At 37.6% G+C, this 11,469-nt stretch overlaps 1 protein-coding gene and 1 pseudogene across 41 annotated transcripts in view; one reads left to right on the top strand and one right to left on the bottom strand.

Moving 5' to 3' along the window:
* Positions 1 to 11,469, bottom strand: part of Ptprd (protein tyrosine phosphatase receptor type D) — a 2,240,535-nt gene that overhangs the window by 760,407 nt on the left and 1,468,659 nt on the right. The gene's annotated exons all lie outside the window — the stretch shown is intronic.
* Positions 3,184 to 9,667, top strand: LOC116095268 (annotated as a pseudogene).

Consider the following 11,469-nt stretch of genomic DNA (forward strand, 5'->3'; position numbering starts at 1 on the left):
TCCTTGTACAGAAATGATTTGCACACAATTATCCTAGATGGTAAATGATGGTAAATATATTATCATAATGGAATTTATAGTGCAGTGGAAGTGTCCAAGAAATAAAGTGAATTCTATGTTTATCTGTTTATCTGTTTCAAAATGTCTCAGAGAGAACAAGAATAGAAACTTACCATGCAAAAAGGAAGTGACTGGTTAGGCTTACTTGGCTGGAATATGGCTTAACTTCATCAGGGCTTACTGGAGCTCTTAAGTTTTCAGTGATGTTGGCCGAATGTCAACACTTCACAAAAGCCATTGAACCTGTCTTTAGATGGGAACCGTCAGGATGCTTCCCTGGTGGGTAGCTTCACTTGGCCCTATGCTTTCCTATTCTAGATGCTCAGTCCTGACCTTGAACAGGAATAGAACCATTAGTTTTTGCATTTTAGATACTCAGTATTAAGACTTGATAGAAATGTTCTTCTGAAATGCCAATATATCCTTGAGTATAAGAAGTACCATTTTATTAAGGCATCACATTTAGCCTCTGCTAACAAGTGACCTGGCTAGCAAAGTATTGACACAACAATTTTGCCTGATGATCTAGCCCATTTCTTAAGGGTTTCAAAGGCAAATCACACAAAGATTGGAAAAGACTTTAGGTATGAATTGTACTTTTCACAGTGAAGATTATGGTTTTGTGTGTGTGTGTGTGTGTGTGTGTGTGTGTGTGCATAGATACTAAAGAAAATCTTGTAACAAACTGTCCATAACTACATGAAAATATGTCTGAAACATGGAGACATTTGCTTTCTTTACTTTATTATCCCAATTACTTTTTTTGAAACCAAAGGCAGACACTGAAGAAGTATTTGCCTTCCTGTTTCTCAGAGAAAAGGCATGAGTTTAAAGTACAGGTCACTGCCAGGCTCTAACAATTTCTGGCTGGGGACATTTCTTGTCTCATTTTCTGTTCACCTTATCTGCTTTTACTGGTGCCCCATCATCTCAGATAAAGTACATACCTCACTCTTCTTTCTCTCTACAAAGGCATGCTAGAATAATTTCACCTGTTTTGTAGCTGGCACTGATGCCTTTGGCATGAAAAATGGAAACACTGGAAACACTAGGGCATGGTCTACATCTGCAGCATCCCAATGAGTGCCAGCTAATAACTCATTCCCCTCCAAAATGTACATTTTCACTTGAGGCAGGGATGGCTTTGGATGGCAGTTTCCAAGCTAGAAGTAGTTAGGCAATCCAACAGACTTCCTCATCTCTCTCTCAGCCTCTCACATTCCTTGTGAATCAGATCATTGGCTACTTGCTAACTCTAGTTCCTCTCACACAGCCAGCTTCCCTTATCACTGGTATTACTTTCAATCTCATTGTAGATCGTACTGATTAACAACACTGGTCTTGGGAAAACTCTTTCTTGAAAGGCAATGCTTGAAGGAGATTAGTCCTATTTATATTGTAAGGCACTCCCTTAAAGCCTCTGGTGACTTTAGTCTCTTGACTGATGCAAACCTCAGCTAATTCTCTTTATCCACATAATCCACTGGAGTCCAATATTCATCACAGGGAAAAATGAAAGCTTTTAAGAAAAAGAATAAGTGCGAAGGCTTAAATTCACATAGAATTTTAGTCTTAATAAAATTGTGAAAGAAACTACGGAAAGTAAGAGTTTTTGTGTCCTGTTTTCAATGAAACAATATGAAGGCAAGTGTAATCCATGCTACCATATGACACTTGTTTTGGTCATCTTGAGTGTCTCTAGCAGGTGTGTGAATCACAGACGTTGGAGGAGGAAAAAGAAGAATATGTTTATTCTCTAACCACATGTGATAAACTTTGTCCAGCAAAGCTCTTATTTCTTCCTTACTTTTGTGAGTATTTCTTTATTGTTCTCAGGTCTCTATTTGATGTCTAACCTAAATTCAATAGTTACTTAATGGGCACTGACCACACACATATTGCTAATGGATATTTGTAATAGGAGGAACGTCTGTTTTGAAGGACTTCCGAAATAATAGTGAATTTATATGAAACTGTTCTAAATTAGGGCTAGAAAACTAGAGAAAGCTAAAGGAAATCAGTTAGTCTCTCCCCCAATCAAATTTCCTGAGACATTGGGGGAAGGAACTTTGTGAAGAAAGTCTGGTCTTGTACATGCTAACTTACTGTTCCAATCTTGGAATGATGCAATCAGCCCTTGACCAGGCTTCTGAGAACTGGGGTGTTATAATCAACCTTCACCTCATCCTCTAGCCTCGAGTTATACATAGTAGGTAGCTGACCTGGTTTCTTGGTCAGCAGCCCAGGATCCTACAGTGAATTTTCCATATATGTTCAGCAAGCACTATGGACATTTTCAAACATTCCAGGAATCTTGGTCCAATATAAATAAAATAAGAGAGCCCCCTTTTATATTATAGGAGACAACATAATATAGTCAGTTATCAATTGCCTTATTGTATTGCAAAGATTGTTAGGTCTTTGGAACAAGAAATGTGAGAAGAAAGAAATATTCAAGATAGAGACAGAAGATTTTTTACTGTCTTAGTTAGGGTTTTATTGCTGTGAAGATATTTCATGACAACATTTAATTGGAGCTGGCTTACAGTTTCAGAGGTATAGTCCATTAACATTATGGTGGGAAGCATGACAGCTTAGAAGCCAAAATGGTGCTGGAGATTGAGTTGATAGTTTTACATCTTGATTCACAGGCAGAAAGGCAAAACATTTGCTATACTGGGCATAGCTTGAGTGTATATGACCTCAATGCCTACCTCCATAGGGACACACTTCTTCCAACAAGGCCACACCTACTTCAAAAAGGCCATACCTCCTAATGCTGCCACTCTCTATGGGCCAAACATTCAAACATATATCTAGGGGGCCATTCCTAGTTGACAAACCACCACATATAGTCTACTTTTTTGAGTGGGCCAAATCAGATAAGCATAGTAAAGCAAAGATCATAGTACAAACAAAACAAAGCTAACAATTACAACAAACAGCCTAGCTGAAAAAAAATACACCTTTGTCCTGAATTCTCCAACAAAACAAAAAATCTGTCACTTAGAGCTTATATACAAGTCTAAGGAAAGGTACTATAGTCATTCTGCCTACAGTACCTACTGCTGATTGTGTGGGTTTCTACAATGTAATTTTAGGTAGAACCAGTGGTAGGTTAGAATGAAGGTAAGGTGTCTGCACATAACCTGTTGTCTGACAGCTCTATAAGGAAACTGTGATTGTGTCAAGACATTAGATGAAAAAGACTGATGGCCTCCTGAAGGCACAGATTTGGAAAGGTCCTTATGCAAGTACATTTTCAGGGCTTGTTAGAGATGGGAAGCTCCAGTACAGTCATTTGTTATGCTCCATGAGCCCATCCAAAGTGTTTCTGCATAAAGGTGGGTGATAAGATGATTTTACATTAGAAAATAATTTCTAACCACATCAACAGCATAGGTATGGACATACCCATACCCCAGTCCACAGTTTCAATGTATGACACAGAGAACCTCTCCTTTCTTGCAGATTACTAGATTATCAGGGTAATGGACTATTAAATTTTCCTCCCTTATTTCCACATTTCAAGGCATTTTTGGTTTTACCTGCTTTGAGAAATAGGGAGTGGGGGAATTAATAAAGAGTTTGGTCTATCTTTCTGTATTGGTATAGAGAAATATATACTTAGTATGCTTTAAGAATGGTTTGATGTGTCTCCAAGTTCTTTTCAACTCATGAAAATTTAGTATACTCTAAAAGCTGTAATCCAAATGCCTGTGCAAAATGCCAGTCCTGTTTTGGATAGCGGCACCTGTGTAGATTATGGATCTTTTAAAGGAATGTTCATCTCAGTTTGAATTTAAATTTTACCACTCCCAAGATTTGGTACAATTTAATCTAATTATTGCTAAGATATTCAAAGATGGCTCTGCTGTATTTGAAAATTGAATAAAAGAAATTAATTGTAGGAGTTACAACTGTTTAAATAATACTATGGAAATGAAAGTTATTGATTCATTGATTAGCATGATCTACCAGGGATTACATAGTGAGTTGGACTCCCAAACTGTATAGGTTTGCAAATGGAAAGTACAGATACAATCTGTTTAGAAGCAATTCACTGTCTAATTTCTACAGACACTGAAATGGGAATAGAGAAATGTTGCCCAATTTCACAGCAGATGCATAGTGATTTGGTCTGAGCAACATTTCAGTGATGCTCTGGATTTCTGTCAACTCCAGGAGGATTTGTCTTGATGCTTTATGTTAAGAACCAAAGTGACTATACTACCAACTGATACCCATCCTAGAAACCAGGGGCAATTCAACTTTGCACACACAATAACTACTCAAGAAGTCAAAAATAAAGTTCTAAATTCCATGAAAATACAGATTTACTCTCTTGAAACAAGAGAGTCTCATTGGTGGTCTGGAAGTTAGTTGCTAGCATGGTCCCGGTGATAACTGAGCACACAGGAGGACAACAAAGAAGTGGCCTCAATGTGCTACTTTTAATATTTTCATTTTAATAATTTCAATTCCACATGATCAGCGGAGGATGAAATAGTACTTTAAAGCAACTTATGAATCAAGTGTAAATGCAGTACAGCCATTACTTCTGACAAAAAAGTTATATGGATGAACTCACTCTATCTCATCCATCAATAAGAGAGAAGGTGGAGAGAGGGTCTGCAGCCATAGTAGTGGGTGTAAATGGTAGTTATTTAAAAGTATGATATGATTCATACAGAAAGACTGTGACAGCCAATGTAATGGTTGTATTGATCTTCTTTTCTTCACTACCAGGGAAAACAACAGCCTTATCTGACCGCTCTTTTATTTGGCTGACACCCTACAGGAAAGAAATGCAGTGGGTCAACATTGGGAATGTCTCTGATTGTGGATACTTATCTGTCTAAAACCATAAGGCTTAGTCTCTTTCTAGTGCATCTTTTTGATTGTTTTGAATTAAGATAAGGTCTTGAACTTATATACCAGATTCTACATGATTTTCTGGTCCTCCAAACTGTGTGTATATGCATGGATTGAGATGTATGCCTCCATATTTGCATTGTTTCCTGTGAGTAATAAAAATGGACATCTCCTACAGTGTATAACAAATGTAACTTAGTAAGGGTGGTGAAGGGAAAGCTCTCTGTGTTGTACAGAATGCTAAAGAGATGTCTCTCAGGGTTATTAAGTGGTTGTATGATTTTTTTTTTCTAAGAAACTTGAAGAGTTTCCTAAAACCTAAAGCCTATGTTCAGAAACTCAGAAATAGTCCTATAAAATTTAATTTGTATGATTAAATGATTGTCAAAACAGTATCAAATCATAACATATTTAAAACACACAATTGGACTGTAATAATAATACTCTTATCATTTCTAAAAAATTACTATCAAGATACTTTTGAAGGTACAAATATATTGGTGCTACATAAAGGAACAATATCTATGAGCTTGTATGTTTGTTTACACTTCTATTCTGGAGATCATGGTATACACTGGCATTTTAAACATTTGGTAAATCATAGAGTAAAGAAGTATAAACTGAAGCTATACTTGCTAATTTATTTGAAGAAAGAAACAATATATAGTTATTTTAAAGGCTAAAGGCCAAAAAGATAACATGTAACATCTTAGGCACTGCTACATCAGAGACTCCATGAAGACTGAAGTTTCATTAGGAAGGTGTAGTGCTACAGAAAGTTCTAGAAAGGCAAATGCTATTGTCTGCTAAAGAGATATAGCAATAAAATAACTCTTAATGATATTGCATTATACTCATACATCTGGCCTTGCTCATCCATCATCAGAGAAGCTTACTCCTACAACACATAGCAACAAATATAGAGACCTACAGCAAGACTGCAGGCAAAGAAGGAGAACTTGAACATGCTGAGATATCTCCATCAAATCTCTCCACCCATGACTTAGGGAACTCTGTAGAACAGAGGCACAGAGTGTAAGAGTCAAAGGAGAGCACACCAAGGAAAAATAAGACTGTCTAAAGACAGGTCATGACCAATGCACATATGAATGCATAGAGAGTGTGGCATTCTTCATGGTCCTCTACAGATGAGGTCATAGAGCTGATAGGAGAACTGAGTGCTCTCCCTGTCTCTAATGCAACAGTAATGTCCAACTGATAGCCAGTTGCAAATGAAAAAAAATAGTTTCCTCTGAGGGACTGTGTCTGGTGAAATAAGGCTCTCATAGGTAGACCCATAATTTTCAGAGAAAATTAACTCTATAGCATCTTTGAAAGACATTTTTCAACTTGTAATGTTGATTCAAGACATTTTTAACCTTATAGGTCTTATGAATAAATATTATGGCTTCTAATTTTTTGCTTCTGTGGAATTCTTGTTTGTGTTAGCATGTGTATTTCTGTATCTATATCTGTTTGGGGGTTTTCTTCCCCTCTTCGTCTGTTTGTTTGGTTCTGTTCTGATTGTTTGATTTTATATTATTTTGTTATTACTCCTTAGATGATTTCTTGGTCCTAATGAGAGGCAGAAAATATGTGGATCTGGATGGCATAGGATGGGAGGAACTGGGAGGACTAGGAAGATAGGAAACAATAATCTGAATATATTGTGTATGAAAAAATTCCATTTGCAATAAAGGATGTGGGGGAGCTCTAGAAAGCATCTTTGAAAGAACTCTAAAAATATTCATTACCATAAATGTCATTTATCTGGGTCTATGTAGATGGCATTTGGTGCAATGCAAAGTTGGTCAGTATGAAAATATGTACGTATTTAATTGCTAATGAAGGTACATTTCTGAACTGAGGTGAGACTCTATGTTGGTTCCTTTCTAGAAGCAGATCCATATAGAATACATTAAAGCCTGGTTCCACAGGCACTACCTCAGAGAGAATATGGTAGATTTGGTTTAGATTAACACCTTGATTTTAGTGTCTAATGCTTCCTTTAGAAAATCTTTTGCATAGTTCAATTTGAAAAATTATGATCTATTCCAGGCTTTTGAAAGATCCTGTCTGGAAAATTTCAAAAGACGGTGACAAGTAAGTCTAAACATATCTGAGTTTCTGTGTCATTGTTGGGAATTTTAATCTACAGAATTCTAAAAATGTTACCAAGATCTAGCACATTCTGTTTACTTACAAAGTGTCAAGTAGCTTAACTTTCCTTAATTATTTCATTTAATAGTCCCCATAATGCTGAAAATTAGTGTAATTGTTGGATTTTTTGGCATGAAAACAAAATATAGTTTTATAGACCCCATCATGCATCCAACTCTCAGTGAATAAGAATTCAAAATAGAGCAGCATTTCAGTGGCTGGTGGTAGGGCTCTGCTTTCAGCAGTTGTGGTGCTGATCTTGCAAGGGTGATTGTCATAGTAAATTTTTAAATGAAGATTTTGATGTAAAAATGTATAGATTCCCATATTAGTCAAGCTGCAACTTCTGAGCAACTAGCAAGTTTTGCTCATGGGATCATTCACTAGCATAAAGAATTACACCTACAGGTTGTTGCAAGACATGAAGATTTACTGACACAGGCAACCGGGCTTGAGTCTTTGGAGGGTGCTGTTCAGAAGACGCACTTGAGAACTGAAGATTTACAGGGAACTGTTGATAGGAAGAAATTAAAAAGTAATGCTGAAGCATGTCATAAATTAGGAGCCATTACTGTGCAACTAGCAAGACTTTATCTTGTCAGTGATTTGCTTCAGAGAATAATTCTCATCTTACCTCTCAGTAAGGGACTTCAGCGGCCAAGTACAAGAAAGAAGTAGAGAGATAACAAAAGCGGCTCAGAGTCTCAATGAACTTGATTATCTTTCTCAAGGCACAATCTTTCTGAAATAGAAAATGAGCTACTCTTTATTGCAAGAGTTCAACTTGGAGTGGAAGATCAAGCTAAGTGTTTGCTGGAGCAAGATATAGAGACCTTAGAATCCAGCTCAGGTTGAAACAGGTCTTCAGGTTTTCCACAATCTCAGGGCTTCTAAGGATATTGTTACCAGTGTCGTGGATGAGTACTGTAATACTTTGGAAGAGAGTATCAGCAATGCATTGTATCTCAAAGTTTTGACTCAGCCTTTCCAGTTGGCCTTGAGAAGAGAGAGGTCCTGGGAAAGCTACCAAAACAACTCCAGAAAACACAGCAGCTTTTCATGCTTCCTTCTGGATAAATATCAAAAAAATTATGGATCATATATGTACTGCTTGTGGACAGGTACAGCATTTACAAAATGTATGAATCAAGAAAAAAAATCATTTTTCTCCACTTCGATTCACGGAAGAAATAGTTAAGGATGGACAGCCTGAAATTTTATACATGTTTCGGGGTGCAATTACTCTGGCACTTTCTTCTCTATTTCATGCAGCAGCAATCTGTTCTGAGTTTGAAACAGGCATATATTAGGTCTTTATAGCAACTTATGGAAGCTTTTTCAGCAGTGCAGTCAAAATACCCAAGGAAACTTCAGTTCAACCGGAACTGCTAAACTCTGTGTTTAGTCCCCATACATGTAAGGTGATACACAACACATTTTCACACTAAGAAAGCCAGTTTTGGGTTCAGAAAAAGCTCTAAAATTGTCACTGCAACCATATAAGGCTGTTTATCTCTCAAAATCCTTACTATGAATCGTTGAACTCATCAACTTGTGTTATTCCCTGGGTGGGCATAATCCTTTCTCTCATGAGCTTGGTAGGGTCATGAAACTATAGCAAGTAAACTCAGTGTGGCTTCCTTTGATGCAAACCTTACATTAGCTGTGTCAAAAATGTGGCAACAACAATTCAGTTATACGGTGAAATCAGAGTACTTTCTCTTTGCTCAAAGAGATGCAAGCCATATGATTTGGCCTCTCATTGAAGGACAGTAGAAAAATATGGGAATGGTGAATTCCCTGTTTAAGTTGCAGTAATCAGTAGCAAATGTGACTGCCAGTCAGAGATCATTCTCCTCAACAGCTGAGCAAACTATAATGCCATCCCTAAAGACAATCACAATCTTATGGCGAATGCCATAGAGCCCTTACTGACTTCAGTGACAGATGCAATTGAGGCCATAATGATCACCATGCTTCAGAAAGATTTTTGTGAGTCATTATCTAGCCCAGGAAAGCCTGATGTTCCTTGTTCTCTGTACATGAAAAAGCTACAACGTTTCATTGCCAGAGTTATGAATGACTACTTTAAGCACTTTGATTGCTTGAATTTTGTCTTTGACAACACTGAAGCTATTGTGCAGAGAGCCATTGAAATTTTTATCAGCAAGGCCAGGCTCTTGGTGAAGGTGGGAAAAATCTGATTTTGCACAGATGGAGTTGGCTGTGGGTCCCCTTTGCAGAGGAGTGTTTGATTTGGGAAGTCCCATGGAATCCTGAGGTCATTCAAACCCCTGCTCTTCCAGATAAGTGAATACGTTGCCCATTGTCCAGCAGTAGGAGATGTTACCTTATTCACTATCATTATTTACTTTCTTTGCACAAGAGCAATAGTTGAGCAGAAATTCCCATGGATACTTCTCCTGTATGAAAAGGACAGGCTTCTCAACTTTGCAGGGGATCCATGGAAGCTTATGTTCCATCAATAAGAATCAGAGAAGTGAAAGAATTTGTACCAGTTTATTCCATTATGGTTCTGCTGCTTCAAAAGATTATGGCTAATCTTAAGTGACCTGCAGTCTCCATGCACGAACAATCCAAAGATGGAAGCCAGCAACAAAAGATCATAATTGTCTGTATTTCCTATTGATCTTATTGCCTCTAGCACTTCTAAGTTGAAATATCAAAATAGATGTGGTACGAAGTACACCCAGAAGCCCAAGGTAAGCAAGAAAGTTATGGAGAAATAGGAGAGAAAGAGAAGCAGAATGGTATGTGCCCAATGAAAAGAAGTGTAACTAGAGACACGAAAGTAGTGAAGAAAAGGTTGATGTGAGTAGCCTGCTTTGCTACCTAAGGTGGCATGTACTGCTGCCAAGGACCATGTTTGGGTCATGTTCTGCAGTGGCAGGGGTATTCATCAATATCCATGGTTCATGTTACCACCAAAGGCCATGTAGGTGTCCCTGGTCTGGATGGTGTGTTGATATCTGAGGGGTCAGAGCTGCCCCTGCCACTGGGCTCCTGCACCTAGACTTGGAAGTATCATTGAACTGGTCCTGGTGGTGTGGGCATGGAAGAGCTGGCCCTGGTCTGTACCTAAGCAAAGCAGGAGAGCGGCTCCTGTTGATGAGGGGGCAGGAGAGAGATGTGTTCTACTATCCAGTCTCAGAACCATGCCTTTGAATTGTACCACCCCAACATTTATGAAGGTCTATGAAAGAACTGGTCCTGCAGAACAAAAAGGCTGAAGGAGCTCCATTAGCACAGGGAAAAACAGGATACTCAAGAGGAGTCACTGTAAGGTTCAAGTATTGACAGTGAAGCAAAAGCCAGAGGCCTCTAACCAGACCAATGACCCACTGCAATGAACATTAGCAAGTATAGCAGAAGTACATACTGTGTAATATACACCATGATATATTGAAAATTCCAGGTCAAGATTTATTTATTATTATTATGTTTTTTATGATATATATTTTGTCTTCTTTTGGATGCAGGATGCAAGGGTGGAGGACAGATATAGAGGAACTTAGAGATGAGCGGGATTTGAGTGCATGGTGTGAAATTGACAAAGAATTAATACAAATTAAAAAATAATTCAAAATAATTTATTTTATAGTCACTGGAAAACAGAGAAATTGTCACACATGAAGTATCATCAAAAATGAAAATATGACAAATATTTATATTCCACTGAAAAGTTTCCTTCTGTGTACAGACCTTATTGAACATATTTAGCTCATATACAGACCAATAGTATTCAGTTCATGAGTGGCTGTATTGTGTTTGTAGTCGAGAGCAGGTGATAGAGCTCAGTGGCCGATCACTTATCTAGCTAGTGTGAGGGTATACATGAAACCCCCACAATTATTAAAAGAAATTTATCATCTTCATATTCAAGAGAAATTCAAGAAAGATTAAAATAGTTATTACCACTATCCAATGACTATGAAGTTTGTAAAATGAGAAGAGCCCCTCATTTTACTTAACAAAGAACTCTTTTTGAACCATTTGATATAGAAAACTCAAAGGGAGTGAGAAAAGCTTCCACCATTATGTTTAATAGATGCTATATTCAACACCATTTTTTTTAAATCAGTGACAGTGATACAGCTCTGATTTTTACTGTCTTCTACAACTATGTGCTTCTAGAGTTTCTGCCATCTTCACATCTTCAAATTTGTTTCCAAGTCCACAAATGTAGCTTTCTTAACACCTATAGCTGTACATATCTTTTGGGGGGGTGGCTTTTTTATTAGATATTTTAATTATTTACATGTAAATTTCTCCTTTCCCAGTTTCCCCTCCAAAAACAAAGAAAAAAACAAAAACAAACCCCTGTTGCCTCCCCCCTCCCCATGCCTGCCACCC

This window comes from Mastomys coucha, unplaced genomic scaffold, assembly GCF_008632895.1.
Source record: "Mastomys coucha isolate ucsf_1 unplaced genomic scaffold, UCSF_Mcou_1 pScaffold18, whole genome shotgun sequence".
Classification (NCBI taxonomy): domain Eukaryota; kingdom Metazoa; phylum Chordata; class Mammalia; order Rodentia; family Muridae; genus Mastomys; species Mastomys coucha.